Source organism: Dendrobates tinctorius, unplaced genomic scaffold (genome assembly GCF_039654945.1).
Source record: "Dendrobates tinctorius isolate UK_male_01 unplaced genomic scaffold, ASM3965494v1 ptg000011l, whole genome shotgun sequence".
In the NCBI taxonomy this organism is placed as follows: domain Eukaryota; kingdom Metazoa; phylum Chordata; class Amphibia; order Anura; family Dendrobatidae; genus Dendrobates; species Dendrobates tinctorius.
In genome coordinates this window covers 36,678,219-36,690,771 of record NW_027361679.1, presented here as the reverse complement: position 1 = coordinate 36,690,771, position 12,553 = coordinate 36,678,219, and positions in this window count along the sequence as shown.

Below are 12,553 nucleotides of genomic sequence, written 5' to 3'. Positions count from 1 at the left end.
ATCATATCCGTTGACTGATACCCGAGTAGAAGCATTTGTATGGAGGTATTGAACATATTGTAGGAACTTTGGACCAAAATTTCCCCTACCCAGGACCTCATATAGGAAAGGCCATGCTACTTTATCAAAGGCCTTTTCAGTATCGAGACTCATCATCATTGCAGGCGGTCTCGATGCATCTTGGGCCAGGACTGTGGTTGCGACCTCCTTACGTATATTTGCCACACTGCTTCGTCCCTGGGTAAATCCTGTCTGAGCCTCACATAGGAGGCCAGGCAGCAACTTCTGCAATCGGTTCGCCAGTATCTTCGCCAAGAGCTTGTAGTCATGGTTGAGGAGTGAGATTGGGCGGGAAGATTGTGGCAGTAAGGGGTCTCTGTTAGATTTGGGGATTACTATCATGCGTATGTACATTGGTCAATAGAAGCGCCCTGGAGAAAAGCTTTGTTAAAGCGATTCGTCAGGATGGGTACCAAGTCAGGGGAGAGAATCTTATAATATTCGGCCGAGAAACCATCAGGGCCCGGGGCCTTAGCGTTAGATGCACTTGATATAGCTTGCCTCACCTCGTCCTCTGTGAAGACATCATTTGTTGTTCAATAGTCAGTGATGGTAGTTTAGTAAGAATCAAAAAGGAGTTGATTGCGGGTGGACTGGCAGAGGAGGCTCTATATAGGTATTCATAGAATCATAGAATCGTAGAGTTGGAAGGGACCTCCTGGGCCATCTGGTCCAACCCCCTGCTCAAAGCAGGATTCGCTAAATCATCCCAGTCAGATGTCTGTCCAGCCTCTGTTTGAAGACTTCCATTGAAGGAGAACTCACCACTTCTCGTGGCAGCCTGTTCCACTCATTGATCACTCTAACTGTCAAAAAGTTTTTTCTAATATCTAATCTGTGTCTCTTCCCATTCAGTTTCATCCCATTGCTTCTAGTCTTTCCTTGTGCAAATGAGAATAAAGTTGATCCTTCTACAATGTGACAGCCCTTTAGATATTTGTAGACAGCTATTAAGTCTCCTCTCAGTCTTCTCTTTTGCAAACTAAACATTCCCAAATCCTGCAACCTTTCCTCATAAGACAGGGTTTGCAGACCGGTCACCATTCTGGTCGCTCTTTTCTGAACTTGCTCCAGTTTGTTGATGTCTTTTTTAAAATGTGGTGCCCAAAACTGGACACAATATTCCAGATGAGGTCTGACCAAAGAGGAGTAGAGGGAAATAATGACTTCACGTGATCTAGACTGTATGCTTCTGTTAATACATCCTAGAATTGCATTTGCCTTTTTTGCTGCTGCATCACACTGTTGACTCATATTCAGTCTGTGATCTATTAGTATACCCAAGTCTTTTTCACATGTGCTGTCACTTAGCCCTATTCCTCCCATTCTATATATGCTTTTTTCATTTTTATTGCCCAGATGTAGTACTTTGCATTTCTCCCTGTTAAAAACCATTCTGTTAGTTGCTGCCCACTTCTCCAGTTTATTTAAATCTTTTTGAATCCTCTCTCTCTCTTCTCTAGTATTAGCTATCCCTCCTAGCTTTGTGTCATCAGCAAATTTAATCAGTTTACCCTCAATTCCTTCATCTAAATCGTTGATAAAGATGTTGAACAATACAGGGCCCAGGACAGAGCCCTGTGGTACCCCACTTGAGACATTCTTCCAACTGGATGTGCAGCCATTTACGACCACTCTTTGGGTCCGATCACTAAGCCAGTTATGAAGCCAGTTATGAATCCATGAAACCAGTTATGAATCCATTCATAATAGTCACTAAAAATTTGTGTGATCTCTTCACACCCAGTCACCTGTAGGTCTGTTGCAGGATTGTGTAATTTAATAACAGGTTTGTAGTATTGTTTGTTTTTGGTTACGGTAGCTAGTAGTTTGCCCGTCTTCTTTCCCCAGCAATAAAATTTATTTCTGGTTAATTGAAGTTGCCAGTGTGATTGAGAATGTAGAAAAGAGTCCAGAAGATGTTTGGCCATAGAATGGGCTTGTTGTGCAAAGGAAGGGGATAGGGTGAGTGTTGTCTGAGTTTGAAGGAGAGAGGCATGCAAGGCGTCAAATTTCTTTTTATGCAATTTCCTCCTACACGACAGATAACTGATGATATGACCTTTCATGACAGCCTTAGAAGTGGCCGAGAGCAAAGGAACATCATCAGTATGGGTCATCTAAAAAATAATTCCAGTAAGATTTGAGGAAGGTTTTAAAATAGTCTGGTTCTGCCAGGTAGGACGGAAATCTCCAGTGCGGTTTGAGTGCTTTGATCTGCTAAAGCCAAAGATAGTGAAATGGGAGCATGATCTGAGATTAGTATTGGGTGGTTGTTTGGCGATGAGGAAGTAATCAATATGAGAGAAGGATTCGTGGGTAAGGGAGTGACATGTATATTCTTTAGCTGTAGAGTCCATCACTCTCCACGGATCACAGTGAGAGCTGTTCCATGAAGTGTAGAAGAGAAACGGTGGCCACCGAGGTTTGTGGGGAAGGTGTGCAGCTGTCCAGAGCAGGACATTGTACTAAATTAGTCTCCTATTATTAAATGGCTGGGTCCAAATATATTTTACTGGCTATGTCCGCTTTCAAAATTAAATATCTACCCTGTCATTGATAGAGACCCGGATGGAGCATGGCAGGCCCTTTTTAATAAGGATGGCCACTCCACATGTCGACGAAGTGTTCAAGGCAGTATAATAATCCCCAATCCAAGGTGCTGATAATTTACCAAACCCACCAGTCCTCCAGTGTGACTCTGGAAGAAAGATCACATCTGTTCGGAATCGTTTTATGTGTATCCGAATTTTTTTGCATTTGAGGGGAGAGTTGAGGCCTGCCATGTTGCATGACAAAAATCGTAAGTGCAGTGAGGGGTAGATGGTGTCGGAATCTGATGTCTGGGGTACACTCATCCTGGGTCCCAGGGCGAGGTCAGGGGAATGTGCAGCAGTAAAGTGTGTCCATCCCTTTCGGTCCCAGCAAGCCGCAGGCATGAACAGATATTAAAGGTGTCATTGAGGGTGGGTCCCTTTATATATTGGAATCTGAGGAGAGGGGAAACACGAGGGTAGAGGTAACAGAGAACAAAAAAAACAACATATCTAATTTTACAACTCGGTGGTGGAAGCTAGCCGGGAGTATACCTGGAGAGCCATGCCATCAGCAAAGAGAGCGTACTCTATAACAGAAGCAACAGTCCTCCTAGAGCAAAAAAATATATATATGTAGCAGGTTTCGTAGATCATCCCACTGCGACATCTCCAGGGCGATGAAATCTTCTGAACACCGCCTCCGGATCGTCATGGATAGATACTCTGGCTCCATCCTGGATTTTAAGTTTAGCTGGGCATAGCAGTTGAAATCTGATTTTTCCATTCTACATGACGGCACCACAATAGAGAGGCGATCCGCCCAACATGGACCGGAAACCTTCAAGATAAAAAGCGCACCTCAGAGGGAAAGATACTCTGATGATACCCTATTGGGACAACTTCTTAATAATGGGGAAGAAATCTCCCTGTCAAGATCAAGTCAGAATAGTGATGAAAACACTATAGACGTTAGGATGGCAGCTGGACCTCAAAAAAAAAATCCAAACTGGAACCAGCAATGATCTAGAAATTCTTGAGGTTAACAGTGGACTCGGTGGAGCAGGAGCATCACCTCCCAGAGGAAGACAAGGGAGATAAAAAAAAAGCCAGAAATAGCTCTGTGAAGGACCATGTTGGTGTTGGGGGTCCCTCTCCTCTGACATACCAGCATTGAAATGGGCCCAGTTCCACACAAGGGAACTGAAAGGGTGTGTGATACAGAACCGGGAACTTCAGGGACGGTTAGAGCAAAAGCTCACCCTCCCGGACTCTGTACTCCAGTCACTCAGGTGGTGGTTACAGATAGTCCTCTCCGAGAGGAGTACCCTACACACACACACACTGCCTCCAAGGTGGTCACAACGGACGCTAGTCCTTGGTGGTGGGGAGCTCACCTAGACACATTATGGCTCCAGGATCCCTGGGCCCAGGAGTAAAGAAATCTATCCTCAAACAATTGAGAACTTCTAACAATCGAAAAAGCGCTAAAGGAATGGTTACTACATTTAAAGAGGACACCATGTGAGAGTCCTATCAAGCAACCAAGCAGTGGTTGCATATGTAAACCACCAGGGAGACACCCGTTCTCAATCCTTGATGCTAGAGCAGCGTTGAGGCTACCTCCTGAAGACCAGGTCCATGGGGGCCGCAGATGAGGGCAGCAGCAACAGGTGTCATGGCGGCCTATGGCTTGGGAACGCCGCAACAGACCCGGGCGCGCACCGGAAGGGAAGGTCGGGTACGCACAGCTGATGGGGACACCCGAGCACAGGCAGTGGCCGGGTGCATGAGCGGGAGTGCGCACCGGAAGTAGTATCAGGCACCTGGAAGGAGGGTGCACCGAAGGTGCTCCGGCGGCAGAGGCGCAGCAGCCTCAGGACAGTATGTCTGCAGCAAGTTCCAGGGGCGCGCGCACACATTATCCTCAGGCTGGATACACCCGGGTAATATTCTGGGCACTAGATAAAGTAGCGCACACCGGATGTGGTTGCTGGGTGCACGCATAGGCTAGCTGCAGTGCGCATGCATGGGGGTACATCCAGGAAGCGCAAGCTGCCAGCAACAACCAGGTGATCATTTAAAAAAAAAAAATGGGGTAATGCTGTCAGAAGTGCTGGCAGGGGTCACCAACCATTCTAGGTTGAATGTGACTGTTCTCATCTGAAAGCGGCAGCAGCTAACTTGTTATGATGGAGAGCCTTTTTCGCCAGAGCACTTACAGCCGCGCCAGGAGGTGCAGGAGTGGCGGTCTCGCTCAGATGAGAGGAGCCAGACGCGCCATAACTACAGTGGAAGCTGCTCGGACAGTGTATGGGAGGATCGTCATGGTGTTAAAAAGGAGGGGTCCACAGTCCCGATGGGAGTCATGTGTACAGACCAGTCAGCCTCCAGATCCGGTACCCATCCTGTGAAGCGTCCGAGTGGTGAGTGAGCTTCGAGAAAGCCCAGTACGATAATGTCTGTTCTCTTTCTCTCTCTCTTGTCTCCTCTCTCCCGTCTTTTTACATACATTGGTGGGGTAGAGCATTGGAGGTCCCTAAAAAAGGGGTAAATCAAAAGCTAGGAATAAGGAATATTCCTTATGCAAAAAAGTCCCTTAGGAATAAGAGGTTGTGTCAGGCCTGTATTGATAAAACAGTAGCGGAAGAAACACCCTCTTTGCTGAGAGACGGAGATATCTGATTCAGTCAGAAGTCTGTAAATCAGGAAAGGTTTTGCAGTCAACGACCATGGATAGCAAAGCAAGGGATAGGCCAGCCTCTCATTGATCTCTCAGGAGGAGTCCATAGGGATCAGAGGAAGACTCAGTCAAATCTCGCTACTGAGAAAGTAGCTCAGATGTGAAAGATACGTACCTAGTAGAGCATACAGTACGGACAAGCATATTAAAGCAGTCCGACCTACCATGGGGCTGGTAGATGCGAAAGCCATAGAACTCATACCGACAAGAACTCATATTCGACAAGCTTGCTATAAGGAAAACGTAGAGCCTTCCCTATTTTACTAACAGTGGCAAGGACTCATTAAAAGGGAATGGGAAAAACCAGAGAGGAAGTCCCAGATAATCAATTCTCTGTAAAGGAGGTACCCTTTTGAGGAAGAGACATCCTCATCCTGGGATGAGGCTTCAAAAATTGACGTAGCGATCTCAAAGGTCGCCAGAAAGTCCTCCCTGCTCCTTAAGGATTTAGGTTCCCTGATAGAACCTCTGACAGAAAGACATAATTGTCTTAAAACAGCCTGGGAGACCTCAGCTGAAACACTTAGACCGGCCATCGCGGCCACTGGTGTGGTTAGATCCTTTAAGATATGGATTAATAACCTGGAGGATCAGCTAGAGCAAAGAATTCCCAGGGAGACTATCCTAGAGGCAATACTGGCCATAAGAGCAGCGGCAGTATTCCTAGCTGAGACTTCATCAGGATTCAGCAATGCTATACAGCAAAATTAGCAGCTTTGGCTAATATAGGACGCCATGCAGGATGGCTTAAATGCTGGCTGGGGGACACACAGGCAAAGACGTAACTCTGCTCTTTACCGTGAGGGAAATTTCCTACTTTGGTCAAAGATTGGATGACGTATTAGGAAATACCGACAACAAAAAAAAAACTTTCTCAAAAAACAGCCATTTTCAGGCCTTTTTCAGCGCTCCTTTCAGAAGGGTCGGAAATCCATGAGACGGCAATATAAGGATCAAGACAGAAACAACTCTGACAAACGATCCAAAGGTGGGAGAGGCTTCTTCTTTAGCAAGCCCTCCAAAGACACCAAAAAACCCTTCCAGTGACAGGCCTTCTCAGGTGCACTTCCTCCCAGCTTGGGAGAGGTTCTCGTCCAGCACCTAGATCCGGCAAATTGTGGGATCAGGTCTGGAGTTAAGGTTCCACCACTGGCTTCCACGAGGACATATGCAGTCCTCTCAAGAAAGACGGTCTGGAAAGGGAAGTAATCTCACCCCTAGACAAACATGTCCTGGAAGAGATTTCGATAGAAGGATAGAGTTTTACTCCCCCCTATTTAAAAAAAAAACACCCCAGATAATTCCTGGAGGACAATTATAATTCTGAAAAGACCTCAGTATGTATCTGATAAACCCATCTTCCAAGATGGAGACGATAAAGTCAGCAGTAGAACTCCTCCTTCCTCAAATGTTATATAGCAATTCCGAGACCTCAAGAACACTTATCACCAGATCCGGCAATAAGGCCATATATGTCTGAGTGACAATCCAGTTTAGTCTCAGTATCATCACTTCTAATATAGGGCCCTGCCCTATGGAGTAGTGATCGCCCTCAAGTCTTCTCAAGACTAATCGCAGCGCACCTCAGAGGGAAAGATACTCTGATGATACCCTATTGGGACAACTTCTTAATAATGGGGTAGAAATCTCCCTGTCAAGATCAAGTCAGAATAGTGATGAAAACACTATAGACGTTAGGATGGCAGCTGGACCTCAAAAAAAAAAATCCAAACTGGAACCAGCAATGATCTAGAAATTCTTGAGGTTAACAGTGGACTCGGTGGAGCAGGAGCATCACCTCCCAGAGGAAGACAAGGGAGATAAAAAAAAAGCCAGAAATAGCTCTGTGAAGGACCATGTTGGTGTTGGGGGTCCCTCTCCTCTGACATACCAGCATTGAAATGGGCCCAGTTCCACACAAGGGAACTGAAAGGGTGTGTGATACAGAACCGGGAACTTCAGGGACGGTTAGAGCAAAAGCTCACCCTCCCGGACTCTGTACTCCAGTCACTCAGGTGGTGGTTACAGATAGTCCTCTCCGAGAGGAGTACCCTACACACACACACACTGCCTCCAAGGTGGTCACAACGGACGCTAGTCCTTGGTGGTGGGGAGCTCACCTAGACACATTATGGCTCCAGGATCCCTGGGCCCAGGAGTAAAGAAATCTATCCTCAAACAATTGAGAACTTCTAACAATCGAAAAAGCGCTAAAGGAATGGTTACTACATTTAAAGAGGACACCATGTGAGAGTCCTATCAAGCAACCAAGCAGTGGTTGCATATGTAAACCACCAGGGAGACACCCGTTCTCAATCCTTGATGCAGATAGTCACCGGCCCTTCTAGGCTGAAGTTGACTGCTCTTGTCAAAGGGCCTCCGCTAAGCAGCTTGAGGCCAGATCATGACCAGTTCTTCTCATTATCGGCTCTGCATATCCAAGGTATAGACAACCTGAAGACAGACTATCTGAGCAGGAACCACTTGAGACAAGGAGAATGGTACCTAAAAGAGTCCATTTTTCAACGGATAGTGCACATATGGGGGAAACCCAGCATAGATCTCTTTGCCTCAAAAACCAACAGGAAGGTTCAGAAGCTCTGTTCCCTAAGTCCAGCAGATAAGCCAGCCATTGGCAGTAGATGCCTTCAGGATAGAATGGACATCAGGTCTCCTGTACACCTTCTCTTCAATATGCCTCATTCCAGCAGTTCTGAGGAAGATCAGGGAGGACCGAGCCAGAGAAATTATGATAGCTCCCTTTTGGCCGAAAAAAACATGGTTTTACTGTCTGAAAGTGATGTCAGTGACGGACCCATGGTGCTCCCTGAGGACCACGACCTTCTAACACAGGGTCCCTTCAATCACCCTCAGAAGTCCGGGCTGCATTTGATAGCCTGGAATTGGAAAGGTCACTGTTATAGAAAAAGGGTTTCTCAGCAGGGTTAATATCCACCATACCCAGTAGCAGAAAACCAGGGACTACAAAAAATTTATGGAAGGATATAGAAAAAATTCTTATCTGCCTCGGGCCCAATACGGGAAAGGGAAAGTCCTGATAGTGGCAATACTGGAATTCGTGCAGAAAGGTTTTGAATTGGGGTTAGCTGTCAGTACCCTCAAGGTACCCGTTTCAGCCCTTGGAGCCTTATTCAATTGCGTCCTGACAAACAATAGGTGGGTGGCCAGGTTTATCCGAGCCTGTACTAGAGTCGACTCTGTCCTGTCCCCTACTCCTCCTCCTTGGGATCTAAATTTAGTTCTGTCATCTCTGACAGAGAGTCCGTTTGAACCACTAAACACAACATCAGGTAAAGATTCTAACTTTTAACAGCTTTATTAATTACGCTCACATCGGCCGTAGGTTGAGGATTTACTCGCATTATCAACAGACCCTCCCTACACTCAGGCCATGGGCGGTAGAGTTGTGAAAAAAAAATTAGATCCAGCACACCTTCCCAAGGTGATATCAAAAGTCCATAGAGCTCAGGAGATAATCCTGTCATCCTTTTGTTCTAACCCTAACTACCAGAAGGAGGAGAGGCTTCATTGCCTAGATGTGAGATGTCTCATGCAGTATTTAGAGGTAACGAGACCTTGGAGAAAACAGAGAGCCTTATTGGTCTCATTCCAAGGGGCAACGAAGGGCCTTAAAAGCCTATAGACAGACTATAGCTAGATGGGTGAGAAAGGACATTATGCCAGCATATAGCAGTGCAGGCAGGGCTATTCCAGAAGGTATAAAAGCCCACTCCACGAGGGCCATGGCGACGTCCTGGACGGAGAGAGCAGACGCTCCCATTTACTAAATCTGTAAGGCGGCCACTTGGTCCGCTCCGTCTACCTTTGTCAGACATTATAGGTAAGACCTACAGGGGTTGGACAAAATAATGGAAACAACTAACGTCTTGGCATCATAGTCTTTGAACGTGTCATAAACATGCAAACCATGACATATGGTAATGTTTTGTAGTTGATTATTTGTGATATGTGTATGTAAATTAACTGTTTGTTTTGCAGAATTGTAAGAGCATTGATGAAAACCTGATACCAATGGCAGACCTCTCTGATTTTCAAAGAGGCCAAATTGTTGGTGCTCATATGGCAGGCGCTAGTGTAACAGAAAATGCCCGAATGCTTGGCGTGTCAAGAGGTACTGTCTCCAAAGTAACGACTGAGTTTGAAAGAGAAGGTAAAACATCCACAGCAAAGCACAGGTCCGGCCGAAAGTCGAAGTGGACCGAGCGAGATTGTTGGACTCTAAAGCGAATTGTGAGAGGATCGCAAGACCACGGCTCCGAAAATGACTGCTGAGCTCAATGAACACCTACAGAACCCAGTTTCCACGAAAAATGTTCGTCGGGAGCTGCACAAATCTGGATTCCACGGAAGAGCTGCAATTCGAAAACTGCTGCTCTCAATGACAAATGTTTCCAAGCGTTTAGAGTGTAGAAACCTCCAGAATAGGTCCCTCGAGCAGTAGAAACGTGATATTCTCAGACGAATCTTCGTTTACCCTATTTCCGACCTTCAGCCGAGTGTACGTTTGAGACAGCTGAAAGAAGCATTCCATCCAGACTGCCTTCTCCCAACCGTAAAACATGGCAAAGGTTCTTTGATGATCTGGGGTGCTATTTCGTGGAGATCCGCCGGGCCAATGATATCCCTTCATGGAAGAATTAACAGCCGCGATTATTTTCACATTTTGGGCGACCAAGTGCATCCTATGGTTCAAGCACTGTTCCCGGAGGGTATCGCCATCTTTCAGGATGATAATGCACCAATTCATACAGATAGAATCGTTGGCACAAGGAACACTGTAATGAAGTTGAGCATCTCATCTGGCCCCCACAATCCCCAGACCTCAACATTATTGAGCATTATGTCCGATTTTAGAGATTCAAGTTAAACGTCGCTTTCCGCCGCCATCGTCGCTCAAAGAACTGGAGGGTGTTTTAACTGAAGAATGGGGTACAATTCCTTTGTAAACAATTCACACCTTGTATGAATCCATACCTCGGATAATTGAGGCTGTAATCGCCGCCAAAGGTGGACCTACACCATACTAAACTAACTTTTGTTGATGTTTCCAGGTGTTTCCATTATTTTGTCCAACCCCTGTATTTGCTACCTTTGATCTCAAATTCGGGAGAAGAGTGTTACAAGCAGTGATCCCTCCCTAAGAGAATACAAATCTCTGTAACTCTCTCGTCTCGTGGTGCCGTCATGTAGAATGGAAAAACACGGGTATTACATACACGGTAATGTGTTTTTTTCATGAGACATGACGGCACCCTTATATTCCCTCCCCATTGATCACATCATTAGTTGGGTGCATTATTAGCATTATACACTCCCTTGGGTGTTGGAAATTTAGTAGTGTATAGGATGTATTATTTATATGTACACTAACCTGCGGAGTTCCTCTCATGCTCTATAAGGCTAAGTGCACATGCTGCGGATTGGTCTGCGGAACCGCAGGTAAAATGACCTGCGGTTTTGCCCTGCGGTTTATGATCTCTACAATGGAGGAGATGGTAAACCGCAGTAGAATCCGCAGAAAAGAAGTGACATGTCATTTCTTTATGCGGATTCAAAACCGCAGCTTTTCCGCAGTTAAAAATCCGCAGCATGTGCACAGCAAATTGTAAATCCCATAGGATAACATGCTACTGTACACTGTCTGCAGAACTGCTGCAGCTCCGCTGTGGCCAAAACCGCAGCGTGTGCACATAGCCTAAAACAACTGATGCGGAGAGGAGCCGCCCCTTTTATCTTGAAGGTTTCCTGTCCTTGTTGGGCGGGATCCCCTCTCGTGGTGCCATCATGTCTCATGAAAAAACACATTACCAGGTATGTAATACCCGTGTTTTCCTTCCAATCAATAAACGGCAGACAGGTACAAGAGCCTTGGAAGATTAGATTTTTAAAATCATGGACAGCCAGTTTGCGTTGTCGATGATATGCCCTTAAGACCTTTTCTTTCAAAACCCAATTGAGGTAATTAGTTATGACCGGACGAGGCCTGGCATTTCCGCCGTTTTGAGTAGGCCATGGGGGGCCTATTCTGTGTGCTCGTTCTATCATCATTACGTTTCCACCAAGGTCCAGATGAAGGGCAGCAGGGAGATCTTGGTAAGAAATATCCATAAGGTGTTCACCGCCTACTGATTCTGGGATGCCCACAAAACGTAGATTGCTATGGCGGTCTCTGTTTTCCAAGTCCTCCAACTTGTCGCACATTTCTCGCTGAGATCTGACTTTGCTGGAGGTCCGCAGTTTTGTAAGCTCCGTTTCAGCAGATTGAACTCTATTTTCCGGTTCTGTTATTTTTTGAGAGTAAGTAATTTGGGCCATGGCGGTATTGATGGAGGCATGAAGAACGTCTAATCGTTTATCAAACAATGGCATCGTTAGTTTAGAGACCTCTTGGGCCACCAAAGACATCTTGCATAGAATGTTCGGAGCAGCTAGATGACAGAGAAAGTTGCAGCAGGGATAAATTGTCTTCCATTTGTGGCCCAGGTAGTGGAGAAGCTGGTTGGTGGCGTGAGCTTTTGGTAGTGTTTAGGTGGTTTGCTCGTGTGCATTGTAGACAGTGGTCATGTGTTGGATAGTATCGACACCGGTGAACGGGTAGATCTCTCTGTTTGAAATTTTGTTAAGTATTTGTCCATTACAGTTCCCCGTGATTAGGGGAGGTAGTCGGAGGGCGGACACCAGGGGAGATTATCAGGTTAACAGGTTGCAAGTTGCAGTGGGTTGAATAGTAGGAAGACTGTCATAGCTCTGTTACAACATCATAGTCTTAAATGGCAAAGTTCAAGCAGATAAGGAGTGATGTGCGTATGCCACATGTCTTCAGCGAGCAAGCCAGAGAAGGGTTATGTAGTTGGTAGGCAATGTGCTGGGCCATAGCCTTAATGTCTCTTTTGTTACCAGCCAAAGTAGACGTCAGAAAAAGTATGCCAGCACCTTAGTGTGGTCTACAGGCACCTCCTGTGTAATGTGTGATCCACACACAGGGGTCCCAGAGAAAGAAGAGGCCACAGTTCCGAAAGGACAGAAGAATTGATGTCTAGAAAACAAGGCTGTCTAAGTAAGAACTGGTTTCAAAGGCGGTCACGCCAGATGTCCCGCTCCCGGAAGCCTATCAGGAATCTTTTATTTTGTATAAATATACATCAGGAATAGCTGCGGCTGTGATACAAAAAAC